Raw genomic sequence first — 12005 nt, forward strand, 5'->3', positions numbered from 1 at the left:
TCTAAAATTTCTAAAATTTATATGGAACCATAAAAGACTTCAAACAGCCATGGCAATCTTGAGAAAGAACAAAGTTGAAGGTATCACACTACCTGATATTAACTTCACTCCAAGGCTATAGTAATCAAAACAGCATGGTACTGGCACAAAAATAGACACATAGATCAATGGAACAGAGTAAAGAGCCCAGAAATAAATCCATGCCTATATGGTCATTTAATCTATGACAAAGGAGGCAATAATGCACAAAGAGGTAAAGATAGTCTTTTCAATAAGTAGTGTAGGGAAAACTGGACAGATACATGCAAAAAAATAAAATGGGACCATCTTATACCATATACAAGAATAAACTCAAAATGAATTAAACACTTAAATGTAAGACCCAAAACCATAAAACTTCTAGAAGAAAACATAGGCAGTAAACTCTCCGACATTGCTTTTAGTAACATTTCTTTTTCTGATATATCTCCTTAGATAAGAAAAAATAAAGAAAAAGAAACAAATTGGACTACATCAAACTAAAAAAATTTGCACAGCAAACTACAACAAAATGAAAAGACAATCTACTCAATGGGGGAAGATATTTGCCAATAACACGTGTGATAAGGGGTTAAAATCCAAAATCTATAAAGAACTCATAAAACTCAACACCAAAAAACAAATAAACAAACAGACAATTCAGTTAAATACTGGAGAAAGGACCTGACTAGGCATTTCTCCAAAGAGGACATACAGATGGCCAACAGACATATGAAAAGATGCTCAACATCACCAATCATCAGAGAAATTCAAATTAAAACCATAATGAGATATCACCTCAAGCTTGTCAGAATGGCTATCAACAATAAATTTAAAAAAAAAAAAAAACATGTATTGGAGAGGATGTGGAGAAAAGGGAACCCTCATGCAGTTAGTGGGATTGCCAACTGGTACAGCCACTATGAAAAAATTTTGGAGGTTCTTCAAAAAATTAAAAATAGAACCAGCTTATGACCCAACAATTTCACTTCTGGGTATTTATTCAAAGAAAACCAAAACACTAGTTCAAAAAGATATATGCACCCCTATGTTCACTGCAGTGTTATTTACAATAGCCAAGATATGGAAGCAGCTTAAGTGTATTAAGTCTATTAGTAGATGACTGGATAAAGAAGAGGTCGTATATATATACTATCATACAAAATTAAATCTTACCATTTGCAATGATATGGATGAGCCTAGAAGGTATTATGCTAAGTGAAATATGTCAGATAGAGAAAGACAAATATCATATGATTTAATTTATATGTGGAATCTAAGGAACAAAATAAATGAACAAACAAAAAACAAAAACCAACTCAGATACAGAGAACAAACTGCTGATTACTAGATGGAAGGGAGGGTTAGAGGCTGGGTGAAAAAGGTAAAGAGATTAAAAACTACAAATTGGTAGTTACAAAATAGTCGTGGGGATATAAAATACAGCTTGGAGAATATAGTCAATTATATTGTAATAACTATGTATAGTGCCAAGTGAGTACTAGACTAATCAGGAGAATATTATGTAAATTATATAAATGTCTAACCACTATGCTGTACACTTGGAACTAATATAAAATAACATTGAATGTCAACTATAATTAAAAAATTAAAATGAAAAAATATATAGTAAAAGATCATTAGAAGAATCCAATGTTATGCTAGAAAACACTCAATGCAAAAGAAAGTGGTAAAGAGGGATGAGGAAAAACATTAAAAATACAGAAAACAAAAAGTAAGATATCAGCTGTAAATACAGGGAAAAAAATATACCAATCAATAATGACATTAAAAATGAATGGATTGAACAACCCACTTAAAGCAGAGATTTTTCCACCTGGATTGAAAAAAATCAACTATATGCTGTATATAGGAGATATAAATTAGATTTAAAGATCCAAATAGACTGAAAGTAAAAAGATGAAAAAAGATATATCATGCAAGTAAAATCCATAAAAGATCTGGAGTGATTATATAATAACAGACAAAATAGACTTTAAAACAAATTATAATACTAGTGATAAAGAGAGACATTTTATAAAAGAATAAATTTATGATGAAGATATGAGAATTACAAATATATATATTTCTTTAACAACAGAGCCCCCCAAAATACATGAAGCAAAAACTAACAGAATCGAAGGTAGAAATAAACAATTCAACAATAGTTGAAGACTCGAATACCCCATTTTCAATAATAGAGCAACTAGGCCTAAGACCAACAAGGAAATGGAAGACTTGAAAACATTATAAACAAGCTAGATCTAACAGACCACCTACAACAGCATAATATACATCTTCTGAAGCATACATGGAACATTCTCCAGGACAGACTCTTGCTGATGGGAATGTAAAGTGATGCAGCCATTTTGGAAAACATCTTCAAAAAGTTAAACATTAGGTTAACAAGTTACCATATAACCCAGCAATTCTACTACACAAGAGAAATGAAAATAAAAAATGCATACAAAAACAAATGTTTATAGAAGCTTTATTCAAACCAAAAAGTGAAAGTAATCCAAATATCCTTCAATTGATGAATGGATAAATAAAATGTAGTATATCCATACAATAAAATATTGTTTGCAAAAAAAAAACACCAAAAGAACGAAGTGATGATATATGTTACAAGATGGATTGACCTTGAAAACATTACGCTAAATGCAAGAAGTCAGTTACAAAAGACAATATGCTGTATGATTTCATTTCTATAAAATATCTAAAATAGATAAATCTATCATGATGAAAAGCAAATTAGTTGCCTAGATCTGGGTGAGCTAGGAGGAAATGGGGATTGATCATTAATGGTAAAGGTGTTCTAAAATTTACTGTGGCAATTACTCAATTTCGTGAATGTATTAAAAATCATTAAATTTTACATTTAAAATGAATGAATTATATGGTATGTAAGTTACATCTCAATAAAGTTGTGAAGAAATATTTTTAAAAATCTCATTTTCCTTTACCAGTCGTTTGACCAGATATTGACTTTGAGATGTTAAGAAGTTTCTTGCGAAGAATTTTATTTTCAAATAAAAAGATAAAACTTTTTAGACTAAAGCCATTTGTCTGTATTTTTTCTTCCTGCCTTAATTTTTATGTTATATCTGGAGCTGCAGCAGTCATTTTGTGATGATGAGTTAAGAAACATGAGGCTGAAAGCCAACCCACTAAGAATAGCGTAGAAAAAGTGTGGGAAGAACCTGATCCTGGTGGCTTCAATGAGCAACTGGGCCAGAGCTGACAACCATCTCCATCATAAATCTTGTTATGTGAGACCGTTGCTAGGCTGGTTTTTCTGTTAGTTGAAGATAAATACATTCTTAACTGATAAAAGAAGAAAAAGTAAAAGGTTTATGTATTTGGAAATGCGTAAGACATAACTTCTTGACATTATTTATATAATTATAAATAATACCAAGTTTGGTCAATAAGTAAATACTATATAAATATATAGTATTTATTAATTATATAAATGGAATTAATTATAAAAAATGGAAACTATTTAATTAATTAATTAATTAATTGTTAATTATATAAAATGGAAACAAACATTTTCTCGACATATACTTCAAACCGGGGACTTTCATGTATGTGCATTTTGCCTTATTTAATCTTTAAAACAATATCATGAGGTAGTTATAATGAGCTTCCATTACAGATGAAAAAACTAAGGTCAATAAGAATAAGCAACTTGTAAAAAATAACAGTAAAGAGCGGAGAAGAATTTGAACACTAGTTTTTCTGACACTAATGACTATGTTGTTTATATATTATTGTGTGCTATTACTTTGTACTCTTGCCATGGTTTTGTTTTGTGTGTACAGCATCTCATCATTACCATCTTCACCTTTCAATATTTACCAGTCTTTTTGTCAGGGCTTTTTCCCCCATCCCTTTCTTTCATTTATTCATTCATTTATATACTTATTTCCTTAGAAAACACTCTTCAAATTTCTGTCCCATTTCTAATCAGTGCCAATAACTTCTGATAAACCAGAAATTATTTTTTATCTTTACTTTTATCTTTTAACTACCCAGAGTTTGCAAATATACAGGAGATTATTTTCTGATTACAACTACAAAGATACAGGGATGAGGTTTAAAAATAAGTTTAATAAATTATTTTTTATTATTTTAGAGTTTATTACTTCACCCAATTTATCCAACCTTACTTTCTATACTTCCATCAAGCTCTTCCCTGTCCAGGAGTAAGTCAAGATCATTTCTATCACTAAATTTCCAAAAGTTAATTGTTTAATTCTGTGACAGGGTAGCAACTGCTAACTTTTGGTGTAATTGAATAGCATGCATTACATGTAGCACATACTATATAATACTTATGTAATTATACGTATAGTTATCTATATATATTTAATATATAAATGTATATATCTAGAAAAATGCACAACTACATATGTATGTTTTTTAATTGAAATGATAATTATTTTTTAAATTTTATTTTATTGTTAGTTTCAAGTATATAGAACATTAATTAGACATTTATATAGTTTACAAAATGATCCCTCTAATTACTCTTTCTCTCCTCTTGCTCTCCATCTAGTCATTACATTAATTCTAACTACATTCCCTATGCTAGTAACATTTATCTCTGGGTTGTGGCTCACATGTGAATACTAAAGTGCAGATGAGGATCAGTCACCCATTACTATACACACAACATCCAAATCAATTAGTGCAGGAATTCCACGGGCATGCATGCACACATGTATATAAACACACATAACCTGTCTACAATCCTCCTTCCAGTTTTTTTACCAATATTTTCATATGCAAAAATTTCTTTTTTTAATTTCTGCAAAGTCATGACACAACAGTTGGAAAATCATAATGTTCCTTATTCAGCATCATGTATCATGACTAAAATGTGATCTACATGCTTTGGGGTAATAGAGGAAGATTCATATTCTTAAAGAGGATTATTTTGTGACTAACCTTTTTGTTGTCCTTCCTATGCCATTCTAGAAATAAGTAAAGTAGTTTCAAACACTTTCCTATGATTGTTCTGGTGCCCAATTGTGGTAAAGAGCATCAAAAATTATTGCAGAAAACAATCACTCTCCACTAATTCTCTATTTTTATTTTTTTACATTATATTTTTCCTCTTTGTAACACATATGAAGCAATTTAACAAAAACACAGCTAAAAACATCTCAGCTGCAGAAAAGAGAGTATGCCAAGTTTGGTCAATAAGTAAATACAGATATGCTTAAATGTAATTTCTGTCTGATAACATTTTATCTATTTAATAAGCATTTTGAAGACTACCATTATTCTTGAATATTGAAGAAGTGTTTTGATACCTTAAAAGAAGGAAGTGAAAGAGTGAAGGAATGTATAATGTATAAACTTATGGTATGTAAACATATTGATGATATAACAATCACTAAAAAGAAGTGGAATACAAAATTGTACAAATGTAATGGAATTGTGAGATCACAGCTCATAATCTAAGCATAGCAAATGCATATGCAGGTTTAAGCATAGTATAGCAGAAAGACTGGAAGAAAATATATCAAAATAGTATTTGTTAGAGATGGAAATATAAGTGAATATTTTTCTTTTTTGTTGTTTCTAAGTTTTCTATGATGAGTTTACCTTCTGTCTAATAAAAAGGTTAACTTTTTATAGAATAAAATAAAATTACCTTTCAAATTTAAATTTTCGAAGTTAAAAAAGTCACATTTTCTGTTTAAAATTTAATTGAAGATAGTTTCTTCTAGGAGAGATGTTGAACCTTTAAAAAAGGGTTTCTGCTATAAGTCAATCTTTTTATACTCTAGGATCTATAACATACACAATCATACTCTCTTTATATTTGATCCTATATTTTATATTTGATCCTGTAGCAGAGCTGATTGCTAAGGTATTAAATTACCAGTTTATATAATATTCACCTAAGGCACTGATTAGAAATGGGGCAGAGCAGAGCTATTGGCGGAACATTTCATCACATTATTATTACACTTAAAAGGTCCATGTTCTTTGTCAGCATTCCCAAGGCTAAACATAAGACAAAGAGTCAGCGGGAAGGAAGGTAGTCTTCAGTGTCACACCATCAACCTCAGCTCTTTCCCACCTTCCTCCATGACCTACTTGCTGCATCCAGTGAAGGTAATTCACCCGGGTCTGCGGTTTCTGTCAGCACTTCCACAGTTTTGCCTCAACTTTCTCTTTTCATCTTCCAACTATCAACCTTACCCCTCAGAATTCTGTACCTGCTTTTACTTTCCCAGGTGGTTAACTACTTAATGAAATCCATGCATCTTCATTCGTCCTGTAAAGTGATCTATGATGGCTAGTTTGACTCCTGTCTCTCATCATCTGAACTTCACATAATCCTCAACTCTTTTCTTCCTCTCTATTTTTCTTTCACTTTTGATCAGTCATCAAGTCTTTTTTTTTTTATTTCCCTTAATATTTTTATCTATCACCCATGGATTATTTAGAAGTATGTTGTTTAGCTTTTGAGTTCTCAGATTTTTCTGTTATTTTTGTGTTATTCAAATTTGGTTGTTTACCTTGTCACCAGAGAACACATTCTGTATGATTTCATGTTGTAATTGCCTCCTATTGGTGAGGGAGAGATTCTTGCCCTAGGGTTAAGAGGATAGTTGAACTCATGACGCTTGACACTGGACAGATGAAATTGATAGCAATTTATTAGTCCCATATACTTACAGATGGAGGGAGGGGGATGCTGCACACTGTACAGGGCCACAAGGGAGTTTGCACTTGGGAACAGAGTGAACAACTAGGGCTGTAGGAGCCAGGCTTTGTAGTATCAAGAGGATGAGGTGTCTACTGTTTCTCATGGGAGGATGAGATGGGTTTGTTTGAATATTTCCACAGCTGGCAGAAAACCGAAACCTGTGATTCAAGAATATGAAGGAACTGCAGCTGTTCCCCTTGACAAAGAGGAGCGTTTGGCTAGGGGCCCTGATCCACAATCCCAGAGGCGGGAGGAGAACTTGTGGTCAGGCCAGATGAGGCCTTCTTAATTTCACCAGATGTCAAGATAGTACATAATAGTGGGCCTTAATTTAGGTTTACGCCACATTTTGATTATTTTAAATTTGTTGAGGTTTGTTTTATGGCTCAGGAGTGGTCTGTCTTGGTTTGTGTTCCATGGACATTTGGAAAGTGTATTCTACTGTTGTTAGAGTATTTTAAAGAGTCAATTAGATTCTGTTGGTTGATGGTATTATTGAATTTTTCAATGTCTGAGATGATTTTTTCTCCAGTGGTACTATTAATTGTTGAGATACAGGTTCTAAAGCCTCTGCTTTTAATTGTAGATTTGTCTCTTTCTCCTTTCAGTTCTGTCAGTTTTTGCTTTATATATTTTGCAAGTCTATTGTTAGATAAGAACGTATTTAGAATTATATCTTCTTGGTGGATTGAAACTTTTATATTTTTTCCATCCTTTTACTTTCAACATAACATATCATTACACTTCAAGTGGCTTTCTTTTAGAGAGCACATAATTTTGGGTCAAGTTTTTAATCCATTATGCCAATCTCCATCTTTTGATTGGTATATTTAGACCATTTACATTTAATGTGATTGATTTGTTAGCGCTTCAGTCTGCCATTTTAATTTTTCTTTTCTGTTTGTTCTCTGTTTTTCACTACTTTCCTGGTTTCTTGAGGGTTATTTGAACATGTTTTAGGATTCATATTTATTATAGTATCTATTAGTATGTCTCTTTGCAAAGATATATTAGTGGTTGCTCAAGGTATAACATTACATACATATAACTTATCAGTATACTAGCATCATCATTTTATAGTTTGAGTGACATGTAGAAACCACACCTTTTTTTATATCCCTTTACTCTCCCCCATTTATAATATAATTGTCTAAAATATTTCCTCTACATGAATTTAGAACCACATGAAAAAGTGTCATAATTTTTGTTTCAATCCTCAAAAGTGGTTTAGAGAACTTAAGAGAAGAAAGTCTATGGCATTTACCTGTATTTTTTGCTTAGTATGTTCTTTTTTTCTTGATATTCCATGATTCCTTCTTTTATTTGCTTTTCTGTTTAGAGAGTTTCTTTTCGCCATTCTTTTAAGATAGGTCTTAGTTTTTCTTCAACTGAGAATGTCTTAATTTACCCTCCGTTTCTTGAAGATATTTTCATTCTAGATAGGATTCTGAGTTGACAGTTCTCTACCTTCAGCACTTGAAAAGGTATCAATTCCTTTTAGTCTCTTGGTAATAATGAGAACGCCACTATCATTTAAATTGTTCTTTCCCTATCAGTAAGGAGTTGTTTCTCTCTTGCTACTTTTAACACTATTTCTTGTCTGTATTTTCAGAAGTTTATGTCTTGGTGTGATTTTGAGAGGTTTATCTTGTTTGTTTCATTCAATTCTTGAATTTGTAGTTTTGTGTCTTTCTCCTCCCTTTCCAGGACTCCACTGACACAAATGTTAGATTTCCTATATTAGTCCCTATCAGTGCCAAGCTGATTAAGAAGGGAAGGCTTTGGTGGTTAGACGCCCAGTTGAAAAAAAATGCATGAGGAGCCGACATGAGAATGAAACAGGCAGGCACAGACTTTATTGTTAGGAGTGCGGGCTTCTGCACTAGGAGACTACAGGGCTCTATATATGTCGGAGAACAATAGTGGCATTCTGCCACACATGTGTGATAAACAATAAGCTGAGTCATACTTGCACAAGTTAGGTGCTGGCGCTTTAGTACATTAATGTAACTTTTTATATACGGAGTTCTGTTCCTAGCCACAAGCCTGGATCATGGCCAGACCTGGTACCCACAGTCCCACAGATCCTTGAGGCTTTGATCTTTGTTTTCTCAGTCTATTTTCACTCTGCTGCTGATATTGGGTAACTTATTTTCTATCTTCAAGTTCACTAATTTTTTCTTTGGTTTCTTCATTCTCTTGTTGAGCTCATCTATTGAATTTTAAATTTCAATGCTTGTGTTTTTAGTTCTAAAATTCCCATTTTGTTCTCCTTTATTATCTCCTATTTCTTTGTTGAGACTTTTTTTCATTTGCTGAAAAATTTTGAACTTTTTGTCAAATAATTCTAACATCTCTGTTATCTCAGTGTTGGCATCTATTAATTGTATTTTTGATTCAGTATAAGATCTTCCTGGTTTTTGGTAGGTTAAATGATTTTAGATTGAAATTGAACATTTTGAGTACTATAAGATTTTGGATCTTATTTAAACTTTTAAATTTAGCTAGATTTTTCTGACACCAGTTTGGGAGAGGAGGAGGTGGCTTCTGACTGCAAATAAGTGTAGCAGTCCAGGTTTTCTACTCAGTCTCTGTTGATTCTCAAGGGAGGGAACTCCTCATTATTGCTGGGTTGATGGGAGTTCTGGCTTCCCCCTAGGCCTCCACACATACCTTTATGGTTATTGGCTGGGAGGAGTAGGAGTGTTTCATTACTGCTCCCCTTGTGACTTCTGACAGTATGGTGGAAGGTGGCTTCATTTCCACTGGATGATGATGAAAGCCCTGACTCTCCACTAGGCCTCCTCTGACACTGAGCTATCAGGAAGAAGATGTGCCTTGTTACTACAGGATGGCGGTGGAAGTCCAGGCTCTCCACAAAGTCTACAGTTGACACCCCAAGAGAGGTACTCATGACTACGCATTGGGGATGAAAGTCCTGGCTCCCTATTCAAGTTTCTCTGCCACCTTGTGGCGAAGTTGAAGCATTTCAATACAGCTTGGCAAAGATGGAAGTCTAAGGTGCTCATGGGGTGGGAGTGTGGGCTGGCACTTTTCTCATTTGGTGTTGTTTGGCTATCGTAGAGTAGATTTTTCCTAAAAGTTTTCTGCCTTGCTAGACTGCCCTTTTTCTGTCCTTTGGCTCGAGAGATTAGGCTTTTGTAGGTGCTTTTAAAAAATCTATGCTTGTTGACATTTCTGGTTGTTGACTTCTCTAGTATCCAATCTCGGATATATTGAGTAAAAGAAAACCTAGGGAACTTATCACAGTGTCATTACTCAGGTCCCAAGGTTCCTAGCTAGTCTGTCTGCCTTTTTCTCTCTGCCTTTCTTATGTGTGTTTCACATGTCCAGTGTTTTTAGTTGTATTTAGTGGGAGGAATAGGGAAAAGTATGTCTACTTCATCTTTCTGTAAGTAGAAGTGCCCTCGCCAAATCCTTTTGATCCTACTATCTAATTACAGGAAATGTTTGATTTTCATTAGTGTTGGGTTCTCCTGTAAAAATTCCTCAATTCTTAAATACGTAGAAATTATAAATATAGCATACTATGAAATATATCTTGTATTTTAATATATTTTATAGTATTATGTATTATATACCAAAATACTATAAAACTATTTATTACATATATAATACTAATAATATAAAATATAGTATTTTGGGAGCCATGAAAAGGTGCTGCTGAGGTCTCCTGCCATGAAGAACATAATGTCTGATAGCCCCAGCTGCAGCCCTCTGGACCCACCACCACATCACATGAAGATCAGGCTTTCTGTGGGCTGCTCCCAGTCAGTGACTGAGCACAGTAGTGATACTAATGCAGGTCCATTCCCGAGATACTTGGGACTCTTCTGATCAGGGATGGTTACTCAGAGATGCCATTCCTCTGACTGAATCTTTCTTGGAAATTGCCTGCATTCCAAGACTCTTCCTACTCAATCTGCCTTTCTCCTCTCTTCTCCACAAGTGTTGTGGTCTGAAGGTTTTGCCTGCCTATCCTGGTTATTTCCCCCTCTCTTTTACACAGGCATTTTTCTCATGTGCAACTAATCTCACCCTAACATATTCTTTTTGGAGGACCCGAGCAAATATAATCATCAAATGTTTTATATATCTAGATCTAAATCTATAATCTAGATCTAGACTATAGTTATACGTATAGATATAGATGATCTACAGATATATAAGATATAATACTATATAATACTTAAAATTATGTACATAAATACACATGTTATGCAAGACAATTTGATAAAGAGCAAGTATCATTGATTTGGCCATTCTGGAGGTGGACTATAGAGTAATGTGGCTTACCAACTGCCAAGTAACTATCTCTCTTACATCAGCTCACAGCATGGTTCAAATTCATAGCCCTCCAACATTACAGATTTTTGTGTCATCAAACTTCACAATTAATCATGAATTTTTGAAAGAGCAAAGGCCTATGCAGCTTTGCCCAGTAGAACTTTCTGTAAGTGTGGACACATCCTATTATCCTTACTGTCCATTAAGGTAGCCACTGGCTAAGTGTGGCTACTGAACGCCTGAAATATGGCTGGTGTGACTATGTAATTTTTAATGTTATTTAATTTTAATTTACTAAAATTTAAATTTAAGTAGCCACATGTGGCTAGTGGCTACCATATTGAACATTGTCAGCTATAGTAGTTCCAAACCTGTACCCTGCCTTTACTTCAACGATTGCTAACTGAGGTCAGGCCTTCATCTTCGCATGCCTAAGTGTTACATGTACTAGCTTTATAAATATTTTCCATGTTTCACCATTTAGCTGCCACAAGGGCATTTGTTCTAAAACACAAAATCATGTCATTCCCTGCTAAAAAGACATTACAGAGAGTAGTGACCATGACTTAATTGATTCATTCTCTCCCTTTCTCCTACACCTGGCTCTATACATACCTTGCAGCTTTTAGGCCTAATTAATGTCAACTGGGGGAAAAAACCGAACAAATTTTAACAGCAGGGCATTATGGATCTAGCTTACCTTATTACTCTATTTTGGGGGATTAAGGGTCATGTGACAAGATAATGAAGAAATATTTTAGGGAGGTGACCTAACAGATGTCTGTCCCCTACAACCACTTTCCCACTCCCAAATGCATAATCTTTATGAGACTTATTATTCTAGAGAGCAGATCCTTTCCCCAAGCATCTATCCTAGTGCTTTAGCAACACAGTGGTCAGGGGGAAGAAACACATTTCTGAATCTCTCCCAAAGTGACCCTCTATG

This window comes from Pteropus medius, unplaced genomic scaffold (assembly GCF_902729225.1).
Source record: "Pteropus medius unplaced genomic scaffold, Ma_sr-lr_union100, whole genome shotgun sequence".
Lineage (NCBI taxonomy): Eukaryota > Metazoa > Chordata > Mammalia > Chiroptera > Pteropodidae > Pteropus > Pteropus medius.